This window comes from Amaranthus tricolor, chromosome 10, assembly GCF_026212465.1.
Source record: "Amaranthus tricolor cultivar Red isolate AtriRed21 chromosome 10, ASM2621246v1, whole genome shotgun sequence".
NCBI lineage: Eukaryota > Viridiplantae > Streptophyta > Magnoliopsida > Caryophyllales > Amaranthaceae > Amaranthus > Amaranthus tricolor.
This window is the reverse complement of record NC_080056.1, coordinates 11884776-11901621: the sequence shown is the minus strand read 5'-3', so window position 1 is coordinate 11901621 and position 16846 is coordinate 11884776.

Here is a 16846-nt window from a genome sequence, read left to right as displayed (position 1 = left end):
TATGCTCAGGTTTATTTTTGTGTGTAACAATCAAAACTTATAGTTCCAAGATAATATTTTCTCTATGTTTTTTAAAGAAGTTTTTATTTGTCATTTTGGGTATTCTATTTGTTGTTTCGTTACAGAATCTTTCTATGTATATCACAAATTTGGACAAAAAATAACTTTGTTCATCTTTATTTTAATATTTTAATAATACTTATGATCCTTACATATCTTTTACTAACTTCATTTTAACATTTTTTTATTCCTTACGTCCTCACATGGTTTCCACTAACTTTATAATGATATATTTCTATTAGCAGTAATTCTAATATTTTTTCTACTAATTTTATTTTAATATTTTTTAATGTTTATGATTTCCACTTTTTCCCATCAAATTTATTATTCAATAAAATAACACATTTACTGCCTAAAGAATTTTATTTTTCTTAATTTCTGTAAATATTTTTTTCGGAAAACTTCATTAAAGACAGAGTGATATATTTGATCTTTGTAGTAGAACCAAAAATGTATACTAAATTTCTCTACAATTTATGGTGCTTTATTAGAAGTAATGTTAAGAATGACTTTCAGATTTGTTTAGGAGGGGTGGTGCACAGGTGAGAACAAAGTAAATCAAACAGATTGTTGTTTGTTTGTAGACTTAAGATTTAGTTCTCAAAATCAACATTAAACAGTATGTAATCAAATAACTTAAAAATTCAATATCACGATTTTTAGAGTTTTGATAAATGAATCTTACAATAAAATCATTACTTATAAAATAGTTATCACCAAATTACACATTAATGTGTAAAATTCTCAAAAAACACTAAAAGATTTTAATTAGTTATATCTATATATTTGTCGTAATAAAATCTTTTTGATCGAAAATGACAAATGATACTCCCTCTGTTTTCATATATGTTTTCTTAAATAAAATTTACAAATATTAGTGTTAAACTTTGACTATGAATTTATATCGATCTATTTGAAAAACTATATTTATATGGGATCTTGATAGATTCGTCTCAAAATATACTTTTTTAAATATCAATTTTTTAAAATTTTTAAAAACTCACAATATTTAACTTTTAAGTTTGAATTGAAATCCGTAAAAAACAGTGAACTGGAATAACAAATAAAAACAAAGAGAATATTGTCCATGAGTTTTGATTTGTATGTGATGTGTTTTTTTTTTTTTGATGGAAATGGGCCTTTTATTAGATTGTGTGGACAATAATTTTTACAAGATTGAATTTCTACACAGAATTCTTTTTTAAATCATCAATTTTAAAAAATGCCTATTTTCGCATAAAATAGACTCCATTTAATAAAAAAGTATTTATTCAATCAAACAATCAAAATGTTTTAAAAATAATATATATCAATTATTACTTTTCATTAGAAATATTATAAATTGATAACGATAATGTGCAATTGTATCTTTCTTTAAAATTTATATTCATATAAATTTCATAATATTCTCTTTAACTTGTTTTCTTGAGTTTGCACCATGTATAGGACTCAAAAGGTTCTCACATATTTAAATTATTTGTTGGAAACTCAAATGAATAGAATAGAGGAAAAAAATTCATATATTACACGAGCTTCTATACTATTAAGATATTTGTCTAATTATAACTGAACATAGAACGAAATAGAATCGTTCTGACATTTTATAGGTCTTAGGCAATATGAAAGATATGAGCTCTTTTTAGAGGATCGATTTCGGTCTTTAATGGATGTTTGGCCAAAATTAAGTTGCAATTTAAAAGTGGTGTTCTACATCCTACATGACAACACTGTTGAATTGAGGTATCGGGCTCTTTTCTAGTTCTGGGCCTTAAGCAATTGTCTATCTTGCCTAGGGTCAGGAACGACCCTGCTTAGAAAGATTTCTCAAGTAAATTTGAGAGCTTTGTATATTTTCAAAGGTATGCTCGTCATTTTGGACCTAATTTTTTTGTCGTTACTCATCTTTATTTTCTTATGTGGGACTCGCAGATAAATAGATAAGAACAATATAGAAAAATTTTATAAACAATCTTAAAAATTCATAGAAACATTCCACACAAGAAGTATAATCACATTACATAGTCTAAAGTTAAGTCTTAAAATCAATAAAAATAATTCAATACACAGTTCAAAATACTCTAAAAGAAGAAATATTCTCAAAGGCAAGGCATTTGACGATTCAAGAGAAATACATAAGGCAGTGAGATTAAAACTCTAAATGTCCATACTGCTCGACTATCAAAGTAATCAGACTATGAAGTTAGAGTTTGGGCTCTTGCTCTTGGAGTGTTGTATCTTCTTATATAATTTATAAAAAAATAGAAAAATTAAATCATATATATTATAAAATAAGTGGGTGGATTTACTTTTGTGTCGCTACCCACTCCTATATCTTAGAGGGCGGGTATTAGTATTACCCGTCCAAATATATATTAAATTTATAAAAAAAATCATCATTTAAGCGGATCCATTTTTTGAGTCTGACGGGTAGCCCGCACATGAAAACTCAATTGTAAATGTACCATAACTAACAACAATAACTAGCGAGTACCCACAAACTTAATGTTGCAATTATAATGGAAGAAAGTTGTAAAAGCTTAAGGATAAGAAAAATCATAAAAGCTTTTGTTCAACTTGCAGACTATGATATTAGATAGTACGTGGGGGTCGTATCATGTACTAAAACAAGAGTGAGTTAATATTTGAGTAAATACCATGTTTGAACAATAGGAACTTACTAGGGCCGAACATATTTATGTGTAATATATGTTTAAAAGATTGAAGAGAAATCTAGTTGAGCCTACACTAAAAACAGTTGATATGTGCACGACAGATGATGAAAATAAGCTGTTAGTGATCAGAGATGTTTGGACCTTTTAGTTGTTGTCCGAGGCCCTACTTTTTTGGTGGCTGTCCAAACATGGTGTTCCCAGCTCCCACCAACCAAACTTATTCCAATAACGACTTTCTTAAGTGATATACTGTAACAATAATCATATGACAACTATAATTCCAATTATATGAATTCTATTATATGATTCAAAATAGATTAATTACGCAAATAAAAATGATACTTTTGGGGGGTTATCTATCTATATGTACATATTTTCCTTTTCCATCATATATATATAAATCTCAATTCTTCTTTTGTTTTTTCACGCATGTCTTTTAATGAACTTTTTCTTAGCCTTTTTTTAGTATATAGGAAAGGGAGTGTCAAAAATATTTGTAAAAATAAGCTTATAGAAAAAAGGGTGTTTAAGACAACGATTTCAAACACAAATTGGCTGGAAAACTGGGTTTTGGATTAGTAAAGAGGAAAATCGCTGTCTTAGAGGTGTTTAAAACTGATCAAACGAGGTGATGTTCTGATATATACCTGACTTTGTAATTAAATCAAATTTGACCTTCCTTTATTCTATAATTATGTAAAATTTAAAATAAACGCAAAATTTGATTTTAAATCGATCCAAACCACTTAAGCAAAAATCAATCCGATAACTCGAATGAGTGCCACAATTTATCCTTAGCAACATGATAAATTTGTAAAAGAAAAGATATGACGTAGTTTGGGGAATGATCCACGTAATAACTATAAATTAATGGCTTTCAACGTCGTGGAAAATGGATCACATGGAGGCTTGGCCATGTATGCTTTGTTGCTTTTTAATGAATAATGGTATTGATGTGAGTTTAGTTTGCGATTAACACCCATGACAAAATTTCATACCGTCAAGCACCGGTGGACAGTGTTAATATGCAAATATCAAACTTACTTTAACAACATCATTTGTTGCACGATATATATACATTATTATCCATTTATTTATTTTAGTTATGTACTTTAAAAAATTAAGTATAATGAATTTAATTAGTTGTGGAGTTTTTTGAAATAAGAGAAAAAATATTGAAAGTAAAAATGTTAGGTAATGTGCAAAGTATAAAATGAGACAAACAAAGTAGGACCGCCTAAAAATAAAAAATAAGACAAATTGAGTGAGACGAATTAGTATAATATATTTTTTAAAAAGGAATTTGTGTCATTTTTAATATTTGTTTGTAGATAGAGGATAAGAAAAAATATAGTGAATGTAAGAAATGAGTGGGTGTGTGATGAATAAAAAAGTTTGTTGATTAGTTCATAGGAAAAGAAGTGAGACTATTGTAAAAAAAAAAAATTATAGTAATGATACAAACTTGAATAGAAATTGGATCAGAATGGAGTGACGCCATTGAAATCAATATTGTAAGATCTACTTCCTCCACCAAGGGCATATCCAAAGATAATAAGTGATGTCGATCACTTAAACAAAAAATTTACATTCAACCGCATTTGATTAAAACAAGATCATAAGAGAAAAATGTGAACGCAAATTGATTGTATTTTCCTATTATTATATATATGGACCCGTAGCCATATTTCGCGTCCCCAAGTGCAAATTCCGTAATCATCCCGTCGCCATTTATTGCGTCAAATTTTGATTCTATCGTCATACCTTGACCTTCTGTTTATATTCTAATATTATTATTTATTATTAACATTTTAATATTATTAATTAATTTATTATTTGTATTTTAATATTAATTAATAAGAATTAATAGTTTATAATTTAGATTTAGGTTTTATTTTAATTAAAATAACAATTAATACATAAAAACACATAAAACTAAAATAACAAATAAAATATATACCACAAAACAATATATAAACAATAAACTAATTATATTAATATAAAAAATAGTAACAAATATAATACAAAAGGTTTAAAATACTAAATTTACATATAAATTATTTTCAATATAGTTTAGAACAATCTAAGTCATCTATTAGACTATTACTACTAGCACTTCCAGCACCCCGCCGCATACAAGACTCGCCCGAGTCGTCTAGATTACGCGTGTTATGAGATCCATGGGAACCACCAAATGCACCAGGACATTCACCATGAAATTAAAAAACTGAAATTAACAAAAAGAAAGTCATTATTTAACATATGATTAAAAAACTAACAACTAATTACCACCAAACAAATACAAAAAAATGCAAAAACTAACCCAAAAAAAAATCCGAAAATAAAGATTTGGATAGAAAATCAAAAAAATCCAAAATTTTAAAAAAATCAAAAAACAAAACTATCGATAATTAACAAAAAAATGTACAAACAACAACATACAACAATGTGAACTAAAAGAAAAATCAACAGATAAACAAAAAAAATTAACAAAAACTATTATATAAACAGAAAAATTAATAAAAATCTATATATAAACAGAAAAATTAACAAATCTAGCAACAAGAAAAATTACCAATACGTACAGCAACATACAAATCAAAAATATTAAAAATAAAAATAACTAAAGAAAACATAAAGCCAAACTAAAATTTACCAACAACCACATACAAATCGAAAAATAAATCTATATATAAACTATCATCAAATAACAACAAAATATGAACTAAAAAAACTAAAAAACGTTAGAAAACGAACCGAAAATGGATGATGCTGGTTGAATAAATATTGAAGGTTGAAGGTTGATGGTTGAAGATTAAAGGTTGAAGAAGGTTGAAAGTTAAAGATTAATAAGTGTAAGAGATTGAAGATTATTGAATATGTAAGTGAAAAAATGAAAGTGAAAGTGAAAGTGAAAAATTTATAAACCCAAATTCTCTCCTTCCGCGAATTTAAATTCTCACAGAATATTAATGTCGATGGGAAGGAGATGGAAAATGCTCGTAGCCAACTTTAAAGACAGAATGGCAATAGAATGAAGAAAAAAAATGCCCGTAGCCAACTTTAGAGACAGAATGGCTACAGGATGGAGATGGAAAATGCCCGTAGCCTACCTTGGTGACGGGACTTTCCAATCTCCATCCCGTTGCCAAGCTCGGTGACAAATTGTGTCAATATGAGTTTGTTTTTGAAGTGTTCGGTGATGATTAAGGAACTTTTGAAGGATTAGTGTAATTATCATGTATAGATATAGCAATAAATATAATATTATTTTTATTTATTAATATTATAAAAGTTTTTACAAAAATTAAACAAGAAACTATATGTTGCGGTCCGAAGTGAATCACAACATATAAAAAGGGAATTATATGTAGAGATTCTAGGAAAACTACAACATATAATTTATTTTATGCTCTAGTTTTAAAATCAAAGCAACTAATAAATGGTATATGCTACTATTTCACATATGGGGCAAAAAATGCAGCATATAGTGAAAAAAATGCAACATATAAGATTTATTTTACTAATGTGTACACAAAAAACAATATAACACAATGTCAATATTGCAACACATTATAAGGGTTGTGGCCATATCGATTCATAAGTTTATCATAGTCTATATGTCAATCTTGACTACTTGAAGTGGTATATGCTGCTATTTTAAGTGCCTAGGGCCAAAGATTATTACATATAATAATGCGAAAAATAAAAAACAAATATAAGATGATGTTTGTAGTGTCTCCTATGTATATGGCAATGGACTCCTTGCTTGAATGAACCACAAATTGAACAACACAGTAGAGAAGATATGTTTGCAATGATAACGTCACTCGGGAATCTTGATATAGGTTAAAGGCGACTATAAGCTTTCCTGTTGTGATATTCCCCCCCCCCCCCCACACACAAAGGTATTTGGGTTATGAGAATGGAAATTCACAATGAGATACAATCAATCACTCCAACCGATTAGTACAAACCAATTTGAACTAAATGATTATGTGTTTATGTAGAAATTAATACCAGAAAAACAATAAAAGAGTTTATAACTCTCTTTTATGTTTCAAGAGATTGAGAGAAAGATGAACTCAGAATTTGATGTTCATGATGTGATCAAAGTGTAAATGATTTCATGCACCCACTCTTATTTTTAGAGTAGAGTAGCAATGATTCATCCAAATCCATTTACTAATTATATCAAGTAAAACATTAGTTCATAACAACACAACACTCCATGAAATAAAGTTTTGATCCACGAACAGATGCACTATTCTAAGGTTGCTCGAACGAGCATAATAAATGCTCGAACAAGCATGAGCAAAAAACACTTCCAGAAAGTTTCTGACGCGAAATGTCATAAGTGCTCAAACGAGCATATGCCCAGAGCATCAAACAGAAGCTCAGAAACTAAAGTGGCAATGCTTCACTAAAGTGCTCGAACGAGCCTTAGAGTGCTCGAACGAGCACTATAATGCTCGAATGACCATGCGGTCGAGCAAGCTCCAATTCGCTCTCATTGTAATGTTTTTTCTTAGTTATACGATGCACTATTCTAAGGTTGCTCGAACGAGCATAATAAATGCTCGAACAAGCATGAGCAAAAAACACTTCCAGAAAGTTTCTGACGCGAAATGTCATAAGTGCTCAAACGAGCATATGCCCAGAGCATCAAACAGAAGCTCAGAAACTAAAGTGGCAATGCTTCACTAAAGTGCTCGAACGAGCCTTAGAGTGCTCGAACGAGCACTATAATGCTCGAATGACCATGCGGTCGAGCAAGCTCCAATTCGCTCTCATTGTAATGTTTTTTCTTAGTTATACTTTAAGCCTATGGATATGTCCTACATGCTATAAATACCCAACAAAGATGCAGCATATAGTGCCAAAAAATGAAACACATGAGGTCTTTTCTACAATTTAGTACTCATAAAACACTATAACACAATGTCAATATTATGACACATTAGGAGGTTGATGTCCGTAACAGTTCGTAAGGTTATCATAGTATACATGTCAATCTTGACTACTTGAAGCGAATAAACTCCAAATTTTCATAGCTATGTAATTAGGGGAGGAGCAAAAGATTTTGGAGGCCTTATTCATTTTACGATTTTTTTTTATAAATGGGGCCCTTCATTATATTAAAAGATTAAAAATTTTCCAATTCAAGAAAAATAATTTAAGACAAAATGTAGTATAACATTATATTACTTCAAATATAAAAAAATTATACAAACAAAAAATCACTTAAAAAGTGTTACTCGGAACCAGGCCTGAATAACACCATTTAAAATTTGAGGCCTCTTATTTTGGGGGGCCCTAGGCGTTCGGCTACCTAGGATGCCCCAAGAACCGCCCATGGGTATGTTCTCCTTACGTATAAAATATCCCCTCGACCAAATACTTAACCAAGAATTCTTCAACTCTAGGAATTCAGAACTTTTAATAGACGACTATATCACTCGTCATGATATAAAGCAACATTGGGTCACTAGATATTGTAGCTTACAAAATTCAAAAGGAATTACACCCTTACATTCAATTCAAGAAACGACGTTGGTCGGGTGTGAATTGGGCTTTCCTATTATTTTTGTTAACATAAACCAATTATAATTGATGCTTGTTTAATTGAATCCTTAAACTCATGGCTTTAGTGAAAAACCAACCAAATTGAACTTGGTGTTCGCTTAATCAAGAGTTATGACCCCTATTAATGATAAACTCTAACACTAGGTTGTGCTTAAGAGCAAGAAAACTATATTTACTAGTATACACTTGACTATGTGCCTTAGCCAAAGTCGTCATGGAATCAGATGGAATATCCACCAATGATATAGGCATTAGTTTTATAGGTATCTCAAACATAAGATTCCTTAACCATTTTGCATCATATCCTGCAGAAGTTAACACTATAAATTCTGAAGTTATAGTGGAATCGACTATACAGTTTGTTTCTTGGAATACCATGAAATGAAACTTTCTCATAAACAAACACCCAACCACTTATTGAAGAATTATCTCTTCGTTAGTGATCCAACTTGCATCAAAATAGTCTTCCAAAATTGAAAGTTCTCCATTATAAGTTATAACATAACTCATGATACCTTTCAAGTATCTTAATACTCTTTTTATTGCCATTGAATGATGTGGAGCTAGGATGCTAGTAAACATACTCAATTTTGTAACCACAAATTTTATGTCCAGTCTTGTACAAGTCATAGCATACATCAAAGATCCAATAACATTTATATATTCCAATTGAGAAATCAGTGCATCCGTGTGACGAAGTAACTTCACACCTTATTCTATAGGAGTTGAGATCGAACTTTTGAAAAACATATTAAAAATCGTTCGAGCACTTTCTCAAAATAATAAGATTTTTAATTTGGCTACCATCTCTTATGATCTTGATGCCTAAGATCACATCGACCTTGCCTGTATCCTTCATTTGAAAGGATCAAGATAAAAATCTTGTTTCTTGAAATTGTACTAAATTAGTACAAAAATGAGCATATCACCTATATATAGGCAAATAATAGCACCATTACCTATGGTATGAATATTGCTATACATGCATTTGTCTGCTTGAATCAATTTGAATTCAAAGGAACAATTTGTTTCATCAAACTTTTAATGCCATTGTTTTGGTGCGTGTTTTAGTCCATATAATGACTTACCAAATTTACACACATTGTTCTCTATTTCTCCATAACAAACCCCCAAGTATTTTCATGTAAACCTCTTTATTTAGTTTTTCATACAAAAAGGTAGTTTTAACATCCATTTGATGGAATAATGAATGATGTATAGTAGCAAGTGCTACCAACAACCTAATAGTGGTCATTCATGCAACCATGGTTATTAAAATCACGATTATGATCTACGATTCTACGACGTTACGATCCAAAAATAAGCAAGTGTTCGAATCATAGGTAGAATCGTGAGTTCGTAGAATCTTAGGATTCTAACTTAAATAAAATTTGTTGAGGTAGAATCATAAACGATTCTACGATCGTACGATTTAACGATGCGATTCTACAAATTTATTCTTAATTTTTATTTTAACTTTTCTTGTGTACCATCTTTCGTTACTTTTATTATAATTTAACGATCCATCATCATAATTTTTTTAAAAATGAATTTCTTCATCTGTATAAAAATTTAAACTAATTATAAATATTTTTTTATTTCATTCTTATAAATAAAGTGAATGAAACTTTTATTAATAAACTTAAACTTTTGAGGTGAATAATTATTATTAGCTAGCAAATTTAAGTTTATTGTATAATCATAAAATTCTACAATTCGATTCTAGAAGTCTGAACTATTCCAAGTAGAATCCTGATTTTAACAACTTTGCTTGCAAGTGGTGCATACGTATCGAAATAATCAATATTGTGCTTTTGTCTAAAGTCTTGTATCACTAGTTGGGCTTTGAACTTATCAAATGGTTCCATCAACGTTCACTTTCTTTTGATAAATCCACTTGCACCCGATTGGTTTACAAGAGGGAGGAAGATCAACTAATACTCAAGCATTATTTCCCATGATGGAATCCATTTCATCATTAATTGCTTCTTTCCAAAAAAAGCTATCTTAGCTTGTAAAGCCATTGCATCACTATATTTTAATGGTTCACCTTCCACAATCAAACAATACGAAACACTATAATGAATTTCATTATTAGTACCTTCGACCAAATATACATGAAAATCAAGTCCAAAAGTTTTAACTTCTCTTGTCTTTTACTTTGTTTATGAGTAAATTCAACTTTCTAAAGGAACACTTCCTGCATTTTTTGTTGATTATTTCAACTTGTTCTGGATTTTTTGTTTATTATTATCGACTTCATTATTAGCACTTTTTTGTAGATATCTTTTTCTATCGATCTATGAAATTTTTTTTATCAAAAATTACATCGCTAGACTCAATAATCGTAAAAATCAATGTATAGACATTTTATTATATTACATATAACCTATAGGTTTTGCTTAGATATCCATACCCAATAAATATACATTCAAGTCCTCGCTCATTGAGTTCTTTCTTATATTACTGAAAAATCTTACAATTGCCCTTCAAATTGAAACTTTAAACTTAAATCAGTTTTTAATTTGTTTGAAAGTTCATAAGGTGTTCCTTATTGGTTTTAGATGAAATTCGATTTAGAATGTGGCATGCAGTCAATATTGCTTCTCCCAAAATTCCATCACTCAAACTATAGTAGGATAACATATAGTTAACCATTTCTTGAAGAATTCTATTTTTTTTCCTCTCCGCCACACCATTTGATTGTGGAGTATAACTGGCGGTGGTTTCATGTATAATACCCATTTATTGGAACACTTTTGAATGGCGTTCTTATAATCTAATTAAGCATGTAAGTTTTACAATTTTTGAATTTTTGATAACATTAGGGAATCAAATCATTCTAATTGGGTATAAAAGAGATTTTACCAATATTAACATTAGTCAATCTAACATGTCCTTTTTTCAGATAAATAGTGTATTTTGCTATTGATAAAAAAGGCATATGAAACAATAAACCCAAACACCAACATAAAAAACCCGTAGGGAAAAGATTTTTTAATGTAAACAAAAGTTTAATATGTCATTTACTAAAATTAACTTGATTCAATTGTAAAATACGCTAAAAACAAACTACACTATAAATCATTAAATATATTACTTGTATTAACATAACACATCATTTTTTTTAAAGTTACATACCAAGATTAATTAAGACAAATTAGAACACAAATAAGCATGCCCTATAAACAACACTTTGATATATAATGCATTTATCGGATTCAAAGACTAAATTATATCATAATCGATTCTAGGGGGCTGGAAATAAGATTCCTACTAATATTGGGAGAAAAATAAACATCCTTTAAAATTAAAAGATTTCCTGTTGTATATAAAATTTTCAATCTGTCATTTGCCATGGACATTGATAGAAGAATTATTTCTCGTGTAGAAGTTTTCTCAATCAACAACCTAGTTTAAATATTTTAATATTTGTTTATTGTTGTAAATATGTCAGAAAGTCTCGAAATCAATTCTCCAAGACATATGATCATCCTGCACAACATTTAAATTATAATCTATTGAAGAAGAATTCAAATCAAAATTTTTATACAAAATTGCAAGATTAACTTTAGTAGAAGGGTCTTGCTTGATGAAGCATGATTGTCACCCTTCTTTTGTTTGTCTTTAAACACAAATTAATTTTTCTTGCGGTTTATGGGTTTTCCAAACTTCCAACAACCATTCCTTCTTGTTGTTTTTGGATTTACTCTGAAAATCATGATGTGTTTTTCTCTAGTCTCCGCTTGATGTTTCATCTTCCACCATGTTAATGGATGACAAATTTAGGTTATCTTCCGTAAAACTTTCTTGTTCTCTTATATTAACATCAACTTAAAGATGTTGAGCAAGATCTACAGGAGTTATATATTCCTTCTTCTGTTTGAGGGCATTTCTAAAATCCCTCTATAAATTTGGTAATTTGTCTATAGTGCTTGAAACACAATAAATTTCAAATCTTACGTGGATTAAAGTTACTAACAAGAAACTTTCTAAAAGTAGAATCTTCAGGCATATATTTATCTTTTAGACTATTCCAAAGAATTTTAGCAGGTTTATATAATTGATAAATATTCAAGAGAGAATCATTTATACCATAAGAATATATTTCCGACAATAAAGTCATCATTTACCTACTTGTTTCTTTTCCTTGTCTACTTTAAAGTTGCATTTTCTTCCTTTTGCGATTCCGGTGTGCTTATAACATATGTAGGAAAGTCAAAATGATAAGCATCTTCTTTTGCTATCTACGAAATTCCATACTTATACACTTGTCCAACTTGATAAAGTTTGAATTGAGATCCTTAACGCCCGCTTGTCATGATAAGAAAAGATATCACAATATATTATTAGAAATATAATGTAATTCAAAATAATAAGATATATATTTTTGTATTTTGTTGTATTCATGGCAACAAAATCCTTGCTTAGTTTGATCACCAAGTTAAAGAACAATGTGAACATTTGGTTACAACTATGAATTCACTCCAAAAGTTAATATTTGGTAGAAGGCCTATGAAAACATTTCTATTGTCAAATTTCTCTCAGAACGATACTTGGAAATGTTTGATGAAATTCAATTTGAGATACAAACAACCACACAATTACACTTACTCCAATGTGAGTAGAATAATTGATTATGCGTTCAAGAAGATTGTAAAATAAGAAGGAAAAAAACAAAGAGTTTATAAAGTTCTTTGAATGTTCAAGTGAGGAGAGAAAGAAAAGAATTTCAAGAATTATATGGAATATCTTTTTGGTATCTTCATGCAACTTCCAATATATATATATATATATATATATATATATATATATATATATATATATATATATATGTATATATATGTATATATATATATATGTATATATATATATATATATATATATATATATATATATATATATATATATATATATATATATATATATATATATATATATATATATATATATATATATATATATATATATATATATATATATATATATATATATATATATATATATATATATATATATATATATATATATATATATATATATATATATATATATATATATATATATATATATATATGATAGTTTGCATGCCTTCATCCCTTGGATTCACAAATATAACTAAAATATAAGCATTAGTATTTCATGAACATACCCAATACAACGTAATTAACATAAATGATATAAGCATTAGTACAAACAAAGGTGTACAAACGAGCAGATTTAGTGCTCAGACGACTAGTGGCCAAAACAACTTCTAGTAGATTTTAGTCTCTGAAATTGCATTGTGCTTGAATGAGCATCAAAGGGCTCGAACAAACGCCTCAATCGACTCAAACACGAGGTTATCATAATCCATTCTAAATACGAAAGAGACAGGCTAACATTATCAGTATTTAGTCATAGTTACTATATTTTGGGCACAATAAGCCAGTATATAATATATAATCAGCTAGTCTTGCTGGCGACCGTCTCATATTGAGACCAATAGCTCAATTGGCTTAATTACAGTTTTTCCAATACCCAATCAGTAATAATTTATTTAAGGTCATAATTAATATCTTTAAAATCAAAATTGATTTCTTTTAATTATAAGTTATAACTGATCATTTAATTGATCATTTTATATATTATTGATCACTTTAGGTTTCAATTGATCACTTTAACAATAAAATTGAACACTTTAAAAAAATTTAATCCATTTAAAGTTATAAACTTGTAAGTAGAAATTGATCACTTTAATGTCAATATCGATCACTTGTAGATAAATATCGAAATTTTTTATTGGTTTCTTTTAAAGTTGTAGTTAATCATTTAATTGATCACTTTATATATAATTGATCACTTTAAGATCTCAATTGATGATGACTTTAACGTCAAAATTGAAGATTTTAAAATAATTGATCCATTTAAGATTACAATTTTGTAAGTATAGATTTATGACTTTAATGTCAAAATTGGTCACTTTTGGGTCAAAATTAAAATTTTTTCTTTTAATTGATTTATTTAAGGTTTACTGTACGTTGAAATTGATCATTTTATAATGTCAAAATTGATACTTTTAAGGTCTAAATTGAAATATTTTTTCTGAATTTTTAATTTTGATCTATTTTTATAGAGACAGTCTCATGCAATTTTTTACGATGCATAGTATATTTACTTAATTTTTAATTGGTGTATGGGTCGGATTTAGGTCAAATCCAACCAAACTCGAACCCATAACGTATTAATATCTAATAGACCCATAAACCTAGACTCTTAGAGTTGAAAACTTTATACTCCAATCAAAACCCGCTAGGTTTCATGGATATAGGATTTTAAATGGATCTTGATTCAAGATCCATTCTTAAACTCGTTTTACATTTTCAATGTTTTATTAGTATTAAATTGGCTTTATAGGGTGTGCGTAATTCTAAATTCAGTCTTAATAAATATAAAAATAAGTTTAGAATGAATATAAATTTTATTTTGGTTGTGTAATAGATCTAAAGCGGATCTAATAGGTCTGAATTGATTTTAGCGAATCAAAATTGTAAATGGGTCAAAAAAGAGAGTCTAGGTGGCAAATGAGTTTAGAGTCTAAACTCTAAATACAGATTTTTTTTTAGACCAAAATTGAACCTGAATTCGTTGTGTCAAAAAAATTGAATCCTGAACATAAAATTAGAGGCAGGTCTGAGTCGGATCTTAAAGGTATTAGCCGCATGACCATTCTTACTTTCATATACTCCCTCATATTCACTAATATTGTCCTATTTGATTTTTTTTACACTATTCATCGATTATTCTTAATTTGTATTTTATTCTTAATTTATAAGTCAAAACATAGTCAAATGACATCTTGTTTGATTCGTCTCGATATAAATATTATTAACATAAAAATTTTTTAGTTTTAATTAAACGCAATATGTGATATTTATGACTGTATATGTGGATTGACAAACGTACAAAACTTAAATGAGACAATAATAATGAATAAAAGGGAATAAATTATACTCAAACATTGGAAAACATTTCTTGTTTTGTAAAAACAAAATTTATTTTGATAATAGGGTAGATCAGGAGAATGAGAGAATTAGGTAAGAATTAATTAGAGAATTATCCCTCAATCAATATTTAATACATCATAAAGTCGACACCTTTTTGATAATACTGCAAGTAATGGTTGTCAAACTCTATCCACCGACAGTTGCATATGTTCGTTAGTTAATTACGTTGTCATGAATCATGATGAAGCCCAACGGACATGCACAATTTCTGGTCTAATAACTATAAATGTTTACCGGTGTTTATTAAACTTCATAATTAAGAATCTCCATTAAAGTGTTTGTAATAATCTCATACTTTTGCTAGCTGCTTCCTTTTTATTGCCATTATTATGAAATTATGTCAATATTAAGACATTCATAAGCTTTTATGTTCATTTCATAAAAGGTAAGATTATATTTTCAGACATACCGGCCAACAAAAAAACAACTTAATTTTTAGTTTTACATTATTTCACATTTAAATACTCTTATGTTTTATTTGGTTGTTAATTAATACTAAATAGTGGTAATAAACAAGATTTATAGTGTAAACTTTCTAGAAATGCACCATTGAATCCGGTGGTAGATCATACAAAAGTTTTTTTTCATAATTTTTCATCACGATCCAAAACAATATATCCTAATGATAATGCATTGTAATGAATTTTGTGATGTTAATGAGATGATAATGATGAATAAACGTGACTAGATTTTTATTATTATTCCCTTCATTTAGTACAAACTACTTCTTCCGTTCTTTTTTATTTTTCTCGTTTACTTTTTGCACAGTATTCAAAATAAATTTTGATTATTAATATCTCTAAATACGCATCATAAAAAATTATATAAAATATATAGTAAAAAAGTTTAGATTAAGACAAATCTAATGAAATCACATGGATATATTTTATCATCTATATATGTATTAAAAATCTTAATCAAATTTTTATCTCCAAAATAAAATATTCTAAAGGGGAAAAATATTAGGAAACAAAGAAAGTATAAAATAGGTGGTGAATGGTCTAACAGTTGATAATGTTATTAGTTGTTAATCATATTAAGGGTCCATATATATCAGACCACTAAAGTCTCATAAACCAGTTTAAAAACATATAAAAATGTTTTAGTACTATTTATTAAAGATTAGCTGTCGTTGGCATAATTTAAAAATGATAAAGTGAAAGGCAAGAGCTCAATTGATCAGTACCTCTCATACTTTGTAGAGGTTTTAATACACACAAATAAACTACTCTTTTGAAATTAATTAAATTAAGAAAAAAGTTATAAAAAACTACCTAATTTATAGTACCTTTTGTAAAAACAACTTCCTAATTTATTTTTTTTGTAAAAAACTATTTTAAACGTTTGCAAAAGACTACTACTTAACAGAATTAATTAGATGACTGTCATTTGATAATCATCTCTCACTGTTCATAACTCTGAAATATTAAGTTTCACGTGACAGGCACATGACTTTATTTTATAACTCTAAAATATTAAATT